The following is a 19,710-nucleotide window of genomic DNA, read 5'->3' as shown; positions in this document are numbered from 1 at the left end:
AAAGATAAAGGGAAAAGGAAGGGACAGATGAGGGGGAAGAGGAGACCTGTTTAGCATATGAGCGCCTTCAGACCTTGCTACTAGACATACAGTTGGGAGAAAGGAAGGAGGAACAAGGTTAGGGGAGGAGTAAAGAGGAAAGGAGACGAGTGGTAGGAGGGAGGGCAGAGGGAACGCAGGGGGCCCCTATTAGCGAGGTCCATCACCTTTTGGCCTGCCTGGATCTCCTCATCTCCATAATAGGCTGACCCCCTGTGTTTCAGGCTCATTAGAAAGGCAGACAGCAGGGCCAGGCAGACACACGCCTGTCACCTCTCTGCTCCCACCGGCGGAGACCTCCATGAGACAGAGATAAAAAAAAAGATGATTGGAGTGATGGTCGGAGAGATAGGGAAGGATGGGATGGAAGGTTGGGCCCCAGGTTTGATCCGGAGAAGAGAAGAAAACAAAAAGGGCTGAACTGCTTCTTTGGTGGAATGACAGAGAGGGGAGAGAAAGAGTGGACGTGTGAAAATAAATCTGCCTAGAAACAGTCATTTGATAGGAGCTTGCAAGACAAAATAGTCTGCTGTGATTTGTCGTTTAGAGCGTCTCTTGACAACAATTCCATATAAACCCAGAATCACTCACACATCTGTCAACTGTAAGGGCGTAGTTTCTAAAGCTATAATTCCATGTTTTGTCCCTCGTTTAAAAAATAAATAATTAAGTCACAGTTAAATCTCTCAAAACCTTGGCATTTTGTTTGGTCCTCAAATAAAATATTGTATATTACATTACAATTGAGATATCCAAGTTGATCAAAATATTGATATACTGAAGTTTAACTATTAATGTACGCTCACAGCAATTAAGTGTTAAGACGTAGACGTAAGTGATTTGCGGACTTGTAGGGGTTTTGACTTGAAGGAAACACACAGGCTGCCCTAACCTTATGATTGAGGTTTTTAGGGTTCAAAATGGGATCAATGTTTTTTTTAAATTATCATTTATTTGTTTAAAACATAAAAAATGAAGGACAGTATTCCTTGCGGTTAAGCTTCAAACATCAATCATCAGAAAAAGAAAATGTGAGTTTGTGACATTTCACATGTTTCAAAACACAATAACCAATTTCAACATACTATGTTAATTGCTAGATTAATAAATATATATATAAATACACCCCCCTCTGGACCTCTGACCTTATTGTTTCCTCACCCTTGGCTATACAAATGAAAAACACAATAACAATAAAGAGATCCAACATCTTCAGATCCAAATGATAAACAAGCCTAAATTAAAAATGATGGAATAAACCAACTTCTCGATCTGGATTGGCTGATACCCGTCTACTATTGGACTTGTACAAAGGATTTATCAATTAGAAAGGAAAAGCTCATGAGACTTAAACCACAGGAAGGAGACAACAGAATTGTTCCGTGTGTTCAGATCTGCACTCTGTCACTGCTCATCACAACAAACAAGCTTGTGAAAAGCGTGACGCTGAACACAAGCAAAAGATGATTGACAGGCTGCTTCGCCATTCAGGACACTGCTGTTTTATTTGGGATCCTCCCTGGAGAGCCCTTGTTTTACGACATGCCCTGCTTGATATTGATTGACCTGGCGTCCATACGCCAGACTCCCGCCGGACCAGACCCCGGGATCACAGCCACAAGGTCAAGGGTGGCAAGGTTGTTGACCTCATATGGCCTTTTGGCTATTGGATGGTGATCAGTTACCTCTCGGCTGATTGACCGGTGAGTAAAGTCGATGCTGTGTCTCGCCCGCAGGGAAATCACTGCTGATGAAATCACAACTGTCCCAGAAGGGGGAAATTAAAGATGATTGATCCAACAAGAGCTATATTAGGTAAATGATCAAAGATTTTCAAAATATTTGAAATGAAGAAATGGAGCAGACATGTTCTCAATCCATTAAAACATAATTTAGTAACTTCCCCTCTTGGAAGATAAGATTGTAACTGATCAATCTTCTGCTGCTTCCTCCCTGTAGCAGGACAAGCCTTATCTTAGATATTTTCATCTCTCATCCTTGCATCCATTAGTTAACCTCTGGCTTCACTGCCTCCACTCTCCCTTTAGTTTTCATTGTGTGTCTCCTGCTTCAAATGTCGCTCTCTTTCATCGCCTGTCATTAATCCCCACACCAACCCTCTCTATATGCTGTGTGAGATTGTGACACACACACACACACACACACACACACACACACACACACACACACACACACACACACACACACACACACACACACACACACACACACACACACACACACACACACACACACACACACACACACACACACACACACACACACACACACACACACACACACACACACACACACACACACACACACACACACACACACACACACACGCACACACGCACACACACACACACACACGCCCCTCAGTAATGCACACACAGAACTAATTGAGAGGATTTCATATTTCCCTGATACACTGATACACTGGAGATCCCTAAACAAATGTATCCAGCTTTTACACAAAGCTCTCCCTGGTGTCTTAGAACCCCCCCCCCCCCCCCCCACACACACATGTCTCTGTCGGTTAAAAAACCCCGGCTCTTGGGGGGTTTGGCCATTTACACTAGCTGGCCTCACCTGTCACAGAGCCATTGTTAGAGAAAGGAAGAGTAAGAGAGACGTGTGACTGTATGTGTGCGTATGTCTCCCTTCATGACATCCGCTCCCCTCTCCTCGACAACCTCCCCCCCCCCCCCCCCCCCCCTCAGTCTTATGTTTGCTTTAATTTGCCCTGCTGGCCGCGACCGTGAGCTTATAGTTTATTTTGATAAATTGAAAGGGGAAGCTCCGCTAATAAATCAGGGCCGGTGATGAAGAAAAGCCTTAAATAGGATATTAAGATTTATATCAGAGGCTCTGGTTGTACGCTGACAAGAACACAATTGCTCCCTCTTCTCCTCGTCTTTACTTCTCTCTAATGCACTCATTCCATCTCCATCTCTCTCTCTCTCTCTCTCTCTCTCTCTCTCTCAAGTCAAATTGTCCTTGCTTCTTCCCTGGTGACTACAGGACGATTTCTTATCAGGGCTCAGGATGGTGGGAGTGAAGCGAGAAAAAATGAGAAGTAAAAGAGGAAAAGGTGGGGTGTGTGTTGGAGAGCAGGTGGGGGTTCTCTGCCGCAGCCTTTTGTGTTATTGGCTCAGTGGCCGAGCGTGAATGCAACACACAGAGCTTCATTACTGGAGCGGGGGCTATGTGACAGGATGCAGGATGGAGAGTGTGTGTGCGTGTGTGTTCTGCATTTGTAGCAAGATTGAATTTGTGAGCCTGTGCCTGCTCATGAGAGAAGGTGCATAAGTGTGTGTATGTTTGCATGTGCATGTATGTGTGTCTGCCTTAGATCTGCGACGTGAGCACACACTCTCCCACTGACTTATTTACTCCAGAGGCGAGGCTCTAACCCTAGGTACAGAGCCCTGCACAGAATAATTGCTTTTTTTTTCATCCCCCTGCATCACTCTTTGTTCCTAACCGCTCACATGCAAGAAGTGACATCTATTTGTGAGAGTGTGTGTGTCCGCATGCATATGAATAAAAAAAGAGATTTCCTGTCTGTCTGCTGCCTGGGATGTATGTCTGCAGAATATGTGACCCACAATGTGTGTGTAAAGCAATACTAATTTCACATTTAACTCAACTAATTACATTAATAATGTAAATATCCGTTCAGTATAATTATACGCAATGCTTCTGGCCTAGCTTAGCACAAAGACTGGAAGCAAAAGGGAGAAAGCTAGCTTCCCACACAGAGCTGCCTCAGTATACACAGTAAGGTAATTGAAAATAATCCCATCTAACTCTCAGTGAGGCATAATAAACTAATTTGCCAAAATATTGAAATATTCCTTCTAAATGCACGAGCACCGTCTGTGTTTTCCAATATTCTCACATCCTCTTTGAAATGATGCAGCAATGCAAATCAGCAACCACAACTGTGAGTAATTACCAGTTCGGCATTCGACCATCATTTCATTCAGTTTCAGAGAAAACGGCTCCAGTATCTGGTCTATTAGACTGTTGAGTAATGCTTTTAACTCCGTTCCCATAATTAAACCCAGTGTACAATTGAACACTCAAAGGCGGGTTACTTGCGTTGCGTAATGATTGCAATTAAGGGTCGCACACAAAGCTGGGGATGCTTTCGGAGTTGCCGCGTGTGACGCTGGCAATTAATTGAGAATGCAAATACACAAACTGATGAATGAGAAGGGTGCTGGGTCTACACTGCGTGAAAAGACTATCCGCCACACTTCAGAAAGCTGGAGGGGAGGAGGATGCTCCCTGTATTCCTTCAGAGAGAAAATCCTACCAATTGGATAAGAAGCATAGCCGGGCCGCTGGGGAGAGCGTGTGGTTTGCTGAGACAGTGTGAGACTGCAGACTCCAGGCACAGACACAATAAGGCGCTGATTAGACAACAACAGGGTCATTGAAAAAAATGGCTCCATGAGTTAACATTTGCAATTTAGGAGAAAAAATAAGCTCATATTTCTATAGGCATAAGCCTCCAAATGTAGCAGTTTATCAGCCAGACGCAGCCTTACTCTGATCAGTCACGCTGGTGCTGCTGCCAAACTGCTACCAAATATTGCAGTCGGCAAAGGATATGTGAAAAGTACCAGACAAATAAAAATAGCTAGACGTGCACGGGCAGACAGACTAATGGACACACAGGCAGAGCCACTGTTCGGTTGTCTTGACAACAGAACAAGAGCAGCACCCTGGACTCGGAGTGTGGATGGAGAATGAGACATGAGAAGGGGTGAGTAGAAAAGAAAAACACAGTGTAAACCCCATTAAATCCGTCCAGCAGCCACAAAAGTCAGTTCTACATCATGAACCTTTGTGGAGTATTCGACTCTTTTTTATTTCCGCCTGGCAAGGACACAGAGGAAACATCAGGGACGTAGATGGGCTATTTTTGCCTCAAAAATATTCATTCAGCCCATTATGTTATCTACAGTGATTTCACCCCAGCTGCCTTTCCCAGAATGCTAAATGAGCCGAGAGCAATGCGCCAACATATCCTGACAGACTGTGAACATGAACCTTGACATGAGTATGAACTGTAGTCTGAGTTTTGGGTGTCACTTATGTGTTTACCTGTTAGGCTTGTTGTGTGGCAAGCCGATTGTTAGTATCAATGCAGTGTTTGTGTTTACAATCCCACATGTTTAGACCAATTCATCTCAATGTAATGGTACCCCAGCAATGTGACAGTAATGTTGATCTGTATGATCCAGAAACCAGTGCTTCCATTAGCTTCTGCTGGATAACCCTTGTGGGCTGTGGCATTACACATCAGCCACAGCCCGGCAGGAAGAGCGATGTTTTTTAGAAGCAGGGTGGGAGGCAAAAATTGGCAATTATCGGCGCATGATGAACAAGCTCTCTTTTTTAAAATGTTCAGTTGTCATAAGGATGCTACTGTTGTTAATGGATTCTTCATATCAGCATGCTTACTTGAGAAAACTGATACTTAGCCAATTACCAGCTCCTCCACTAGATTCCCCGCACCCACAACTGTTCTCAACACTGAAATTAAGATCATTGTGGGGTCATGAGGAAGTCTCTGTACTTTCATTTTTTTTCCACATCCACCAATTCGGTTACTTTTCTTAATATTTTGATCATTGGTCATTGTAATTGAATAATGTTTTATGTGCATTCAAGGTCTGTTGTGACTCGGACCTTCTTAACTACACTCCCACCATTGAGCATCTGAATAAAATAGCATCAATACCAGCAATCAAGTGAAGGCTCCTTTTGAAGCCAGTTGGACTTTCTGTAGAGCCTGGATTCAACATTTCCCATAGCAGACACTTTCTTAGTCAGTGTCACCTTTGTTGTTCATTGTAGTCTGACAAAACGTTATTATTGACCTTGAAATCAAATAGAATTCAATAAAAACACAATTCCTTCTCTAAATCAAATTTGTGTCCATACCACAGACAAACACTTTGGAGTGAGGGTCTGCCTCTCCTCAGCGTGACACAGCACAGCACAGCATGGGTGGGCCTGGCATAGTGACAGACCACCTGGCTGATGCCAACAGTGATGTATGGCGTTGCCTTGGCAGGGCCCCCCTACACAGTACCACGGGGGCATCGGGAGGGTACCACCAGTCTGATAAACAAAAGGCACTTAACTCTATCGCACTCCATCAACATCTCTATTCACCTCCCCTGTGCAGGAGGGGTGGACCTTGTTGTATGCTTTGCAGCACACATACAAACACACACAGGTGCGTGTGTGTGCGTGTGTGTGTGTGTGTGTGTGTGTGTGTGTGTGTGTGTGTGTGTGTGTGTGTGTGTGTGTGTGTGTGTGGTTGTGTGTGTGTGTGTGTGTGTGTGTGTGTGTGTGTGTGTGTGTGTGTGTGTGTGTGTGTGTGTTGACAGATGGGGGAAGAAGTTGTCAGACCCACGCTTGGCAATGCTGTAGGCCCATGTCGGTTGGCTGCTGCTCCTTAACGTGTTAATTAGCCTACTTGTTCCTCCTGTCGGGTAATTACAGTCGGCCTGGGCCAGGACACTCATCGAGGGCCGCTGATCACAGGACAGCGTGGCATGCAGGGTTAGCATGGGGACATATGGCTGAGTTGGTATGTGGGGCACACATCTATGAGTGCAGCAGAGTGTCAGAAAACTGTCCAAACTAAAGCCTCATATCAACTGCATGTAACGGCACGGCTTGATTCACTTGGAATCGTTGTTTTCTGGTTTTCCACTGGTGAGATTAAAGGTGGTAATGAAGGAGATGTAAGCTATGCTTTTCAACCCCCCATACAACCAGATTTATCCGGCCGTTCTAGGTATCAAATGGGTGACAAATTCCGGTCAAACGCATTAGATTCCTTAATGCATTTTTCCTGCATTTAAAGAAAGCCATTGGCTTCCATTAGTGTGGACATCAAGTCTGCATTAATTCATGTCAATGTTACATTATTATTGATTGGTAATGCAGTTCAAGCAAAGATTAAAGTCAGCACTGCATTACATAACTACAATAACAGAGGCTAAACAAATGATGCAGACTTGACGTTCAGTGCGCTGATATACAATCACTAATGCTGTAATGGTTAGGAGCTCTGATATGAATTAGTGATTTGTAAAACTAAAGAATACAAAACCACTAAGATGGTTCTTTAAAGAAATATGATTATGAAAACTATTTGCGCATAATGTAAAAAAAGAGAGCAACAGCGGTATACAAACACACAAAGCAGTCAAATGATACAGTTACACTTACAACTAAAGCTATATATAATGGTAGAATATGTGAATCCAAAGTATGAGCACATACCTTGATTAAAGCATTACTTGAATAGAAAATAATATTGCGCTCAAAGAGAAAATATAAAAGGCTTATATTATTATTCTTTGTGACGGTTTACCTTGAAGAATGTAAACAGGAGAATAAATTAGGCGACTATCTATATTATATAATAGATAGATTATCTATTATATAATATATCATTCCAATAACTTGTATATAGACTCGTATTGCACTATTCCACTTTTTTTCTTTTTTTCCTCACTTTTTTTAAAACTATTTTTCTTTTTGTATTGCTTTTAATATAGTACAGTATATTAATATTGTTTTAATATTGTCTGCTTATCTGTATTATTGTGTTGCATTGTTGGAGAAGCCTGTGACCTAAGATTTTCAACGACATAATTACTCTGTAGCTATGTTAGTTTGACAATAAAGAACCTTGAGATGAAAGAAAGATGGAAAGAATATATGCAGAGAAACACTAGCAATGGGAGGTAAATAAAATAAACATGCTGTGCAACAAAGCAGGAAAGAAAGGATAAAACATGTTTTTTAAAGCACCTTGAATGGACGTCAGATAAGTGCTTGGAGAGGTGGGGGTGATGGGGTGTCTCCATCTTTCCTGTTATCTCTCCCCCACCTCCTTTCAGGAAGCAGCCAGTTCATTTGCCTACGAGTGTCTGACAGAGGCGATTAAGAGCAGTTTGTTTTATGGACGTGGGCTAATTGAGTTGGCTAGATTGCCTTCACTCGGCTCACGCGTCCTATTTTGAAGATTACATATTTCCTTTTCATATCTTGGCGCTGCAGCCGCACGACTCATCTATCTCCATTTCTCCTTTCTTCGATTCCCCTTTCTACCGCCATGTAAATCGAGTAGGGGCTTTGGTCCTACGTCTAATTAGTGCTCCTCTCCATCACTCTCGCTCTGCCATGTTCACTACTATAGCCTCACCCCAGAGACCTTGCTTTGCCTTTCCTCTCTCCGTCTCTGACCCCTCCTCCTCATTATTATCTGCTCCTCTTCCTCTTTGCACCACTCCATCTTTCACCTTCTCCATATCTCTGTCATTATGCACCCACCCTCTGTTTCTGTCCTTTCTTCCCTCGCTACCTCACCCACGTTCCTCCTCCTCCACTTCTCCATCCCTTGCTCTCCTCGTCTCAATGAGTTAATTAGGCTCATCTCTGGCACCCTCTTGCCAAATCCTGTGCCCACAGGGCCAGCCTCAGCTCTCCTCTGATGATTGGGGGACTCTATTTTTAGAAGACAACAGAAAGAGGAGAAGCGGAGAGGGGGAGAGAGACAGTTGAAGGTCATTTGGTACTTTCACTTTGAGCATATCTATATCCGAATGAGTGAAAACTGAAAAACAGAGAAAAGAGAGAGGGCCACATGGAGAATGAGGCTAAAGCTTGGTAAATTGATTCAGAATTCCGGGTATGCTGTTTTTGTTGTATAATGAATGACATTATACAGAGGAGTAACTCTAAAAAGAATAGAACCGGGTACTGCTTTGGTTATCCCTTGCTGAAGATACCACATGTTAAAGGCATTGTGTGTCATAAGAAATGCTCTCTAATGAGAAAGCCCTTTGAGAGTTCTGTATTCAGACAATGTGGCACTGACACCATGGCTGATTCACAGGTAACCCACCCATACTAGAAATCTGCATCTTCACATGAGGTGCTTGGTTACATTGTCTGAGAAACCAAATAGAGCTCCATTAGTTGCTATGACTGGGGACATTGGGTTTAAAGTTAAAGTGTGTACGCAGTAGGGCTGCACGATTTTGGGAAAAAATCGAATTGCGATTTTTCTGACAAATATTGCGATTCGAATTGCGATATTTGTTTTTAAGCGACCCTAAAATAAAACTAAACTTAGATGAAACTTCCGTTGGGTTGCTTTAAAGTCAAGCTTCAGTCTAAGATTCACCCTGTAATAGAAACATGTGATGGAGCATTACTAACCTGACTCAGATGCTTTGTTTCACCAAACCATCTGGAAAGCTCCATTGGAAGCCATTTGGAAAGGGCAGGCACTTTCAGAAGCACTTGGCAGGTGATTGGATCAATCTGTCTATCACCTTCTATCATGGGCTACTTCTGATTGATTAACAATGGCTGGTACATGTGGAGCACAGCACTTCTGATTGGTGTGGATGACTGACACACAAGAAGAAAAAAAAAATTGTAAAAAAAATGTTTAAAAAAAATGTAAAAAAAAATAAAAATGTAAAAAAAAAATCGCAGGCTTTGCGATTTGATAATCGCATCATTTAAAATCGCGATTTCGATTTAAAATCGATTAATCGTTCAGCCCTAGTACGCAGATTATTAATGGGGCGAAGCCTGCGAGCTAGTTCAGGCAGTCAACTCGAGCACCAATGATACATTAACATGTGACGCACCTCGTCCCTCTCACAACCAACCAAACACATTCTCCTAAACATGCCGCTCGATTTAAGCTGCCAGGTCTTCCTGCCTCTGCCTCGCTATGCTGCTGCTGCTGCTGCCACTGCTGTGTTCACTTGCTATTGCTGCGTTCATGTTCCTGCTGCTGTGTTTCATGTTGCTGCTGCTTGCCTGCCCCACCACCACCCCAGCTCCACCCCAGCTTCCACCTGTAGGCTCGGGGGATAGTTATCTAATCATCATTCAATGTTCTTTGTAAATCTGTGGAGTGATGAGGCCCGAGTCTAGACGCCAAACTCAAACTATATGCTGCTTATAATAAACATATTAAGAACACGTGAGTTGTCTGATTGAACTTCTATTGGTGAAATGCCTTGAGCATGTTGGGAATTACGAGGACAGACCGGAACCCCAAGAAAAGCATGTTCTTCATTCCGCTTCATCAAACGCACACCCTCAATTGAATGCTGCATGGACAGAATGAGTAATTTCTTATACAAAAGCTATGGAAACGGTATTATTGAAGGTCTTGCTCTTCTGAAAAGGAAATACAAAAATCCTATCCACACACAAAACACTGGGCAGACAAATGTAGAAACTCATTGGCAAGAACAAAAGTATCTACCATTAACCATGTGTTACTGCATTAGTGTACAACTGTGCCAATGAAGCTACTGTAATGCTTTGTTAGAATTTCTTGGTGTAGTTGCATTTATATTGGACTATTAATGTTTTGTTTACCTCCAATGGAAAATGATATGTCTTAGCGATCCTACACAAAATCTGACTGAAGATCAGCTGTACATGCACTTCATTTGAGTCTATTGTCATTTTCATTTTCAATTCACTTCAGGGGTAACTGGACGCATACCTGGATTGTCTCGTTATGGCGGCACTCCACAGAGTTACAAATATCCTCTACTTTGCAGCACACCGTCAAGCTGACTGAGGTTATTTTCTCTTATCACTTTGCTAATATAACAACTATCAACTGTAGGTTAACAAACAGAACCACGAGGCACACATGCCTAATGACAAATACAAAGAGCAGGAATAGCAGAGAGACGGTATGAGTCAAACCACCAGGAGTTCATTTACTCCTCTCCCTCTAATAAACAAGGCAATCACTGACAGTCAGACACACAATTATGAGGTAATTACACAAAATAACAGATTTTCCCTCACCACCTTCCGTGTTTGTTTCACGCGGATACCCCCACAGATTACATCAACTCCCATCAACCCCTCCTCTCCTGTGCAACTGTTAACCCCCTGCACTCCCTAAACACATACAGGCTCGCATGTGCTAACACAACACAGGGAATACACACAGATACACAGGCACAAAGACTCCCACAGATTTATGCAAAAGGTTGTTCATGCGAGCGTGTGCTCACTCACACTCAGAGTCATCCCCGTCCCTCCCAGAGCTCGTCTTAATTAGCAGCTAAGTCGTCTCATGGCAACACACTCGTCAATCTCCCTCTATGTAGCTTTGTACTAATTAACAGATTTAAATACAGTAGGAGTGCGTATAACGGTGTGACACAGGTTCTAGTCGCTAAACCGCCCCCCTTTCCTCCTACTCCCTCCCTATCAAACCCATCTTAAAATCACCCTTCCTAACTTTCCTCACACAATCTCTACTTTCTCGCTTTTCCCCTTTTTCTTTTTCTGCCCTCCAAAACAACCCCTGACATATTTGATTACAGTCATCGACCCAGGCAGCCTCTCCGCCACGCCAATTGGCAATCCACCGTGCCGCTGTGCCCCCGCGCCCAAATGGCTCGTTGGCACGGCACTGCCGCTCATTTCACAACACGGTCATTATCACGGGCAGCTCCACAGGGAGGGATAACACTAAATATGTAAATGCCGAAAGTGTCATAGGGCAAGAAAGGGGAGTGCAGCAGAGATTGCCGTTTCTCCATGTCAAAGCATCGGATGTTGGGAAAAAGTGCAAAATTACAATTTGAAGAGTCTGGGGAACATCTCGAAATCCAACTAAGCCAACAGCAACGGGATAATGGGTTACTGCACAAATAAAATCTCATTTCCATAAAATGAAATGTAACAAAATCTGTCTGAGTGACAATTTTTGTTTCATAGACAATCCTGCCTCCAGCATTCTCAGCACCGGCAATTTCTTTGTTTTTTAAGCAGAAAATGAATAAATCCCTTCTGGCTGCCATGCATTTTGTGGAAATTATGCAGAAAACAGACCTTTTAGTGTCCCACTCACCGGCAAAATTTGATCAGATTGATCCTACATTTCAGAAAATCTAAGAAAATACAGCCTACATATTAAGGGAGGCACCATCCAGAAGTAATGCTGCAATAAGTCCCAGTGGAGACGGACTAGGGAGCATTTAAAAGATAAATGGTGTCAAATTAATGCAAGATAAGAAAGTAGATCCCCCTAAATTCTCTGTTTCAGTCTGTGAGGCATCATAGGAGGTCCTCGGTGGGAGCAGGGGTGAAGCTACCGGCTTTTGCAAGCTGCCCTGAGGGCCTCTCTTACTCTCCTACTGCTCAATTATAGCCCAGTATGATAAAGCACCTCATATAGTAGCCAGGCTACGGAGCTGCAGGCTCCGTGTCGGGCCCTCATCAATATTTCAGCTCCCTTCCTTTATACTGTATTTACCCTTATCTGTACAATGATAGGCCACATCACACCTCCAACCTCCCTCCCCTCATGCAGTGGGTCGAGTTAGGGAAGGAGCTGTTAAACCCGAATGAGAGTATCAGCAAGTGTGCTTGTGTGTGTTTATGTGTTTAGGGAGTGGCATGGCCACCTTGTCTCAAACTAAGCCTGAATGTAATGACAGGTTTCAGTACAGTATGTCAAATAAGCAGGGATTTAGACTCTGGGGACTTTGCTGCTGTGCCACAAAAAGGCCCCTCAGGCAGTAGTTGTTCCAATTTTTTCATTCATCCAGCTTGCTAGTTAAAGAAAATGTTACATTTATGACAACTTGATGCTACTTTAGGTAGTAAGGGCCACCATCCTTGCCAGTAGTAACCATTTAACACATCAACTTTATTGCTGAGATCTGGTAGAGAAATGTGGGCAAAAAGAAAATGAGCAGTCACATGATCAGGGAGGATTTAAACAAGCAACCTAACAGGCTCTAAATATCACAAAAGAGATTGAAAGGTGAAAAGAATACAGATAAAGAAGCTTAAACACAAATGTAGTGGAGTGAGGGTCAGTATCTGTGAGCCATTGGAGGACAAGTTAAAGGAGAGTTGTAAGGCCATTTTTCCATTATTATCTGAATGCCCCCCCAAACACTGCACACACAATTTAACAACAGTATGTCCCCCCCCCTTCCTGAAATCTGTGCCCGTTTTTCACAGCAGGAACTTGGAAGGTAATTCCCCTTTTATCCCCGAGTAATATTGGCCTTATCGCTCGCGCCACTGCATCCATGCCGAGACAGAGCCACAGGGTGGGGTTGGGGGGGGCGGCAGGTCCTGGGGAATGTCAGCTTGGTGGAACTCATTGCAGCCACACACACACACACACACACACACACACACACACACACACACACACACACACACACACACACACAGCACACACACCACACACACACACACACCACACACACACCACACACACACACACACACACACACAACACACACACACACACACACACACAACACACACACACACACACACACACACAACACACACACACACACACACACACAACACACACACACACACACACACACACACACACACACACACCACACACACACACACACACACACACACACACACACACACACACACACACACACACCACACACACACACACACACACACAACACACACACACTCACACTCTCGCCACGACTATTTTCACTTTTCAGTCCACATTTTCTCATTCCACTCCTCAATTACAAGTGAGACCTGGGGCTCCCCTTGCGGACCACCCACACTCTTCACCCCAACACAGAGGATAGGGTTGTCTCCCCCCCCCTCTCTCTCTCTCTGTCTCACAGTAAACAAGGTGCAGATGTCGGAGAAGACAGGTGGTAATGTGCTCCACTGCTATACCACACCTTACATCACCATGTTAAGGTCTCATGTTGTCACTTAGCCTTGCATCCAATCACAGGCACATACACACACATACACAAGACAGATTGACACACACAATAATGGTGAGACTATGCAGTTTTAAAGCTAAATGCCAGTAATAGGTTCATTCTGCACACACAATGAATTCAAATTGCCTACTGCGCACCACGTCAAGCTGAACACACTACACTTGAGCCTTCCCATCAAACTGGGGGCATTTCCCCTGATGCCTATCTGTACTATGTTAATGAAGATATATGGAGCAGGTACAGTGATGACATTTTTTATAGGCAGCAGACACTTTCCATCTGTTCTGAGGCATCGGTTCATACCACGGATGCCTGCTCAGAGATTTGGCGAGTCCATCGTTTCGGACACAAGGTAGAGAAGAGTTTAGGGAAATGAGCTCTGTGTGCTCTCAGATGGAAAACTCTGCCACTTGTGACAAGATGGTTTTTGGTTTTCTGGTGCTAAAGGGATCACATGGCCCTGACACATGGTTTAAATAAATCCCCTTCCGCTAACCAAAGTTGCCATTGCTCTCTAACACATTGATGGGTGCTGAGGAACGATTTATATGAAGGTAGATATGGTGCAAAATGCGAGAGCGTGAAAACCTGATGTGAGCACTTGTAGAAAAAATCTGAGTTTGTGTACATACATTTACACTTGTATAAAATATCCACGTAACTGTGAACCAAATGTACACTTGTATAAAAATATCCACGTAACTGTGAACCAAATTTACACTTGTAAAAAATATCCACGTAACTGTGAACCAAATTTGAAGTCACAGAAGAAAAAAAAAAGTTTTGTAGCGTGTATTAAAAAAATGAACTTAGTTATGAAATGTTCACTTGCAGAAAGATACATATTTTTTAAATATATTTTCCATTACAACTGCAACTTTATGTATTACAACCTCTCAAATCAGTCATTACAACTTGACGAATCTGCTCTGTGGCAGTATAAATCGACGAATCTGCGGTCTTGACTTGTGCTACACTTCTTGTGATAAATGTGTCGCAAAAGTAATTTTCACCTGTAGATGTGGGGGGAGGGAGGGGGGTTGGAGCGAAGGGGCGGAGCTATCAGAACAACGTTTGACTGGAGACTGCGGGGCTAACGGTTAGTGTCGCTACCAGTCCGCTAACATGGCGCATCAATCAACGGTACATTTTGCCCATTACTTGCCCATTACTTTGAATATTATTATTGTGATTGAGGATTAAATCCGCTTTGAAGACCACCGTTTTATATCGTGCAGTTTAGCGGCAAAATAACGTCAGTCAGCCAGCTAACGCTAGCTTTGTTGAGTTTGCTAGCTAAACAAGTAGTGGTTGTAGTCTACAGCAGTAATTCATATATTATAGCCTACTGATTTGGCACTAACGGTTGATAACCGTTTATGAAAATAATACCAATTAAACTGTACTGAAATAATGACAAGTGTTATAATTGTCTTAGGCTCCTGCTGTGTTTTTAAAGCCTTTGTAAATTATCCATGCTATTTTCTATTTAGCTAACGTCGAAGTAGTGTATGTGAAATCAGCCTCACAATAAGATGTGTGTACATTACAATTATTAATGTCATATTTCAAGATGATTACTTAGATATTACAATATGGTTGGTTGAGCTGGAGTTCATTATTGAGCTTACACGTTAACGTCACAGTCATCGGAAGAACGAACCCAAACCTTGTTGTTTTTATTAATTGTATTACCAAATTGATATCAAATAAACAGTAAGCATTGGTAACACAATTTCCAAAGTTACAGTAAAATAAAAAGGACCCTGACTCGGACAATACACAATCCAACATGTTCAACAGAAGAGAATCAGTTATATTGTTTGTACACATGGTTCTTTACATATATATATATATATATATATTAGGGGTGTAACGGTTCACAAACATTTCGGTTCGGTACGTACCTCGGTTTTTAGGTCACGGTTCGGTTCGGTACGTTTTCGGTACAGCAGAAAAAATGATCACAAAACATAACATATATTTTTTTTAATTATTATTAAACTGTGAATAATGTATTCACTCAAATAAATACAAAATAAAATAAAATAAACATTAAGGTGCAGCATTTCGATTAACTGAAATAATCTGTATTTGAACTTTACTGTACTAGTAGGCTACTCACAAAAAAAAAACTATTAGTTTTGGGTTTTTAATTATTATTAAACTATGAATATTCACTAAAATAAATACAAAATATAATAAAATAAACATTAAGGTGCAGCTTTTCGATGAACTGAAATAATCTGTATTTGAACTGTACTGTACTAGTTCCTAAGCAGCCAGTTTGACATTAGGACTTGCTTGTCATTGTATTTTCATGTTTTTTTAAAGAAAAATTAACTTGTCCACATTGCTTGCCGAAAGGGCAGATCTGCTGGCACTAACAATGTCTCCTGCTGTGGAGAACACCCTCTCGCTAGGGACAGAGGTAGCAAATACAGCCAGGTAGCGCTTTGCTACCATGGCAACATAAGGATATTTGGTGTTTGTAATAGCTTTGGCTTGGTCTGAACTATTTGCGAGTGGTGGAGGCTAACATGCTAGTGGGAGTTGGGTTTGCACTTCAGTCTTTTGGTACCGGTGATATTCACGTTCGAGTGATGCCTTTTCAAATGAGTGTGCAAGTTTGATGTATTGCCAGCCGCGTAACCAATTTTAGTTGAACAATGCCAACAAACAGCTTTGGTTCGGTCCACCTGTCTTTGTCCTTCATCCTTGTACGTAACTGCGAAACCAAAATGTTCCCAAACCGGAGACTTCAATGATGCTGGAGGATTTTCGAGCTCAACTTTATCTGCGTTCGCCATTTCGACAGTTCCTCAAATTACTGACTACATTTGAACGCATCCCTCTGACCAGCTCTCATGTATGCCTCTCGTCCAATGAAATGACTTTCTCGCTCTATGACGCGTTGAACACAATGTGAGCAAATTACTCTGAATGCTGCGACGCAGCACCTGAGATTACTTCCAAGAAGTTGTTCACGTTCTCAATTTTTTACGTTTAACGTTATATTCGTTCGGTACACTTCGGTACACACGTGTACCGAACCGAAGGGCCCGTACCGAATAATTTCGGTACGGGTACGTGTACCGTTACACCCCTAATATATATATATCTGTTTGTTTAAGGTGTCCAGGTGATGCAGACAGGCTGGACCAGAGAGTGAGAAACAGAACTGGACTCCTCACAGCAGTGAACTTCAGCACAGGTACAAAGACTATTTTTTCATACTGTACAAAGAATCAAGAAAGATATTGGTTTAAATGAATGAAGTATTGACTTGAATACACTGATATACATTCCATTAAACAATACTAAATACTAGATCACCTACACATCAGTGAAGTTGAGGTTTTTTTCCATGCAAAAGGTTACATTTAGATGTTAACAAGCAATATGACTTTGTCAGCTTTCTAATTTAATGTATTGAAGGCAAAGATATTTAACACATACTGAGAACTGCTACTATTTATCTCTCAATATTGTCTGTAAAAAACGTGGTAAAAGTTATTCTTTCAGTGAGACAACAGAGCAAGCTTCTACAGTTGTACTACGTGTTGATAACAGTTCAATATTATTTTGATAATAACATATATTTCAATGTTGATGAATTTCATACTGTTCATTCATAATCTGATTACAATTACAAAATAATTATATCAACAGCCCCTAAACACAAACACACCTCTTTCATAAATAACACACTTGTTCTGCAATAATATGTTTTATGTTTCCTGTAATTTTTGTTAGGAAAGGACATGCCTGAAAGACACGACATCTTCTCCTTCTCTGAGGGTCAAGAAGAACATCCAAGAGGAACATTAAAAGCTGATGTTATGAGATTTTAAGACCAGTACAGGACATTCACTAAGAAACTACTTTTATTGTGAAAAAAAAGATCTGCACACCGAATATTTTTGTAGTCTATCAGGACCATCATTTGTTTGTGACACTGCCTGCACCTCAAGTTGCAGTTGTAATGGAAAATATATTTAAAAAATATGTATTTTTCTGCAAGTGAACTAAGTTCATTTTTTTTTCTACAAGCTACAAAACTTTTTTTTTCTTCTGTGACTTCAAATTTGGTTCACAGTTACGTGGATATTTTATACAAGTGTACATTTGGTTCACAGTTACGTGGATATTTTATACAAGTGTAAATGTATGCACACAAACTCAGATTTTTTTTCTGCAAGTGCTCACATCAGGTTTTACACACTCTCGCATTTTTCACCATATCTACCTTCATAGATTTACAGCAATAATACAAATCACTAGAAGGAAGAAGGCATATGTGTGATGCATGTTTGTTGTTATCTACTTTATTTATAATTACAGTGATTACCTGATTATCAATGATAGGAGATGGAAGAGGAAGTGGTTGGGTCATGGGTATTTAGGAATAACAAGCCAATTAACATCGGATGGTGCGTGCACACTGATTGTGTAATCTTTACAAACGCTGGTGTAGGAATCTGTCCTTATATGGAGCTATACCAAAACAAATGACCATAATGTTGGTAATAATCCATCCTTTTGCAACACTGGTGCACTGTAGTTAAATATATCAAACTGTTAACTATGATGGATATTTAAGAGCTTTTCAAAGATCGTTTTACAAAGTATTTCTGTGCTTAAACTCAAGATTTTCTCAATAATATTACAATTTGTTTAAAACTTTAGTTAAAGGTAGGGTATTTAAGTTTGAGAAACCGGCTTGAGATACACTTTTTGTTATATTCCATGGAATGCTCTTAACATCCCGATAGCAATGAATATCTTAAGTGCTTTGACAAAAACTCCATAACAAAATGTCATCTCTGGAAGCCGTAGTACTGTAGAAAGCACGACCAATCATTTGAGCCGGCCCGGCTAAAATAACTGGATGGCCTACCTGCCTGTCAGCCTTCCATCTGTGCACAAACTTATCTCGTGCCCTCATTGGTCATGTGCGCGTTCGTGTGTGTTGGAGGAGGGGCTTTGTAAGGAAGTGGCAGATTTTCTCCGGTCATGTATTTTCAAATTCTAGCGCACTCGAGCTGGTTTCTCAAACTTACATACCCCACCTTTAAATGTCCCACTTTGGCTTTTTTAGGCATTGTTACGGCAATTCAACGTTTCAGAAAAACTGGTGACTAAATCTTATAATTTGAATAGAAATGATAGACAACACAAATGATGGACACAATTACATCAATGTGATTCAAAGTGTCAAACTAATTATCCTTTTTAAGATGCAAAAACTGTGTTTGTTAACTTATCATGCAGAGTTTTACCTTTCAGCCACTCCTATTCTCTATTTGCTCTATGCTGCCTTCGTATTTATTTTTTCTTTATCTGTATCTCTGTGTCTTCCTTTATCCACCAATTTGCCCCATCCCTTACTCCTCCCTCCGTCCCTGTGTGTGTCTCTCTCTAGGTGGTTGTAGCTGGGAGGGTTGGGGCGCTGGCTGTCTGATGGATGAGGCTGAGCCCGTTGCCATGGTGCTACCTGGTGGGGAATATTCTGCAATGGGAGGCTAGCTGTCTGCCAATGGGAGAACAGAGGGAAAGAAGAGGGTTTGTGTTGTTTTTTTGTGGGGAGGAGGGGTTGTCTAATGTCACAAATACATACACACTCGTACAAAACCTTGCAGGCATGCATCGAAGCAAGTGCACACACATTCACACACACTTTCCCTTCAGTAGAATTCAATCTCGCCGCTTTCAGAGACGGTGCAGTTGAATTATTTATGGCTGCCCGTCTCCGGGCCCAGCCGTAATAAAGTTATGGCCGAGACTAATTTGCAGTTTGATGAGGTGGGCTTTTAGCAATGGATCCTGGGCT

Source organism: Gymnodraco acuticeps, unplaced genomic scaffold (assembly GCF_902827175.1).
Source record: "Gymnodraco acuticeps unplaced genomic scaffold, fGymAcu1.1, whole genome shotgun sequence".
Classification (NCBI taxonomy): Eukaryota; Metazoa; Chordata; class Actinopteri; order Perciformes; family Bathydraconidae; genus Gymnodraco; species Gymnodraco acuticeps.
This window is presented reverse-complemented; position numbering follows the sequence as displayed.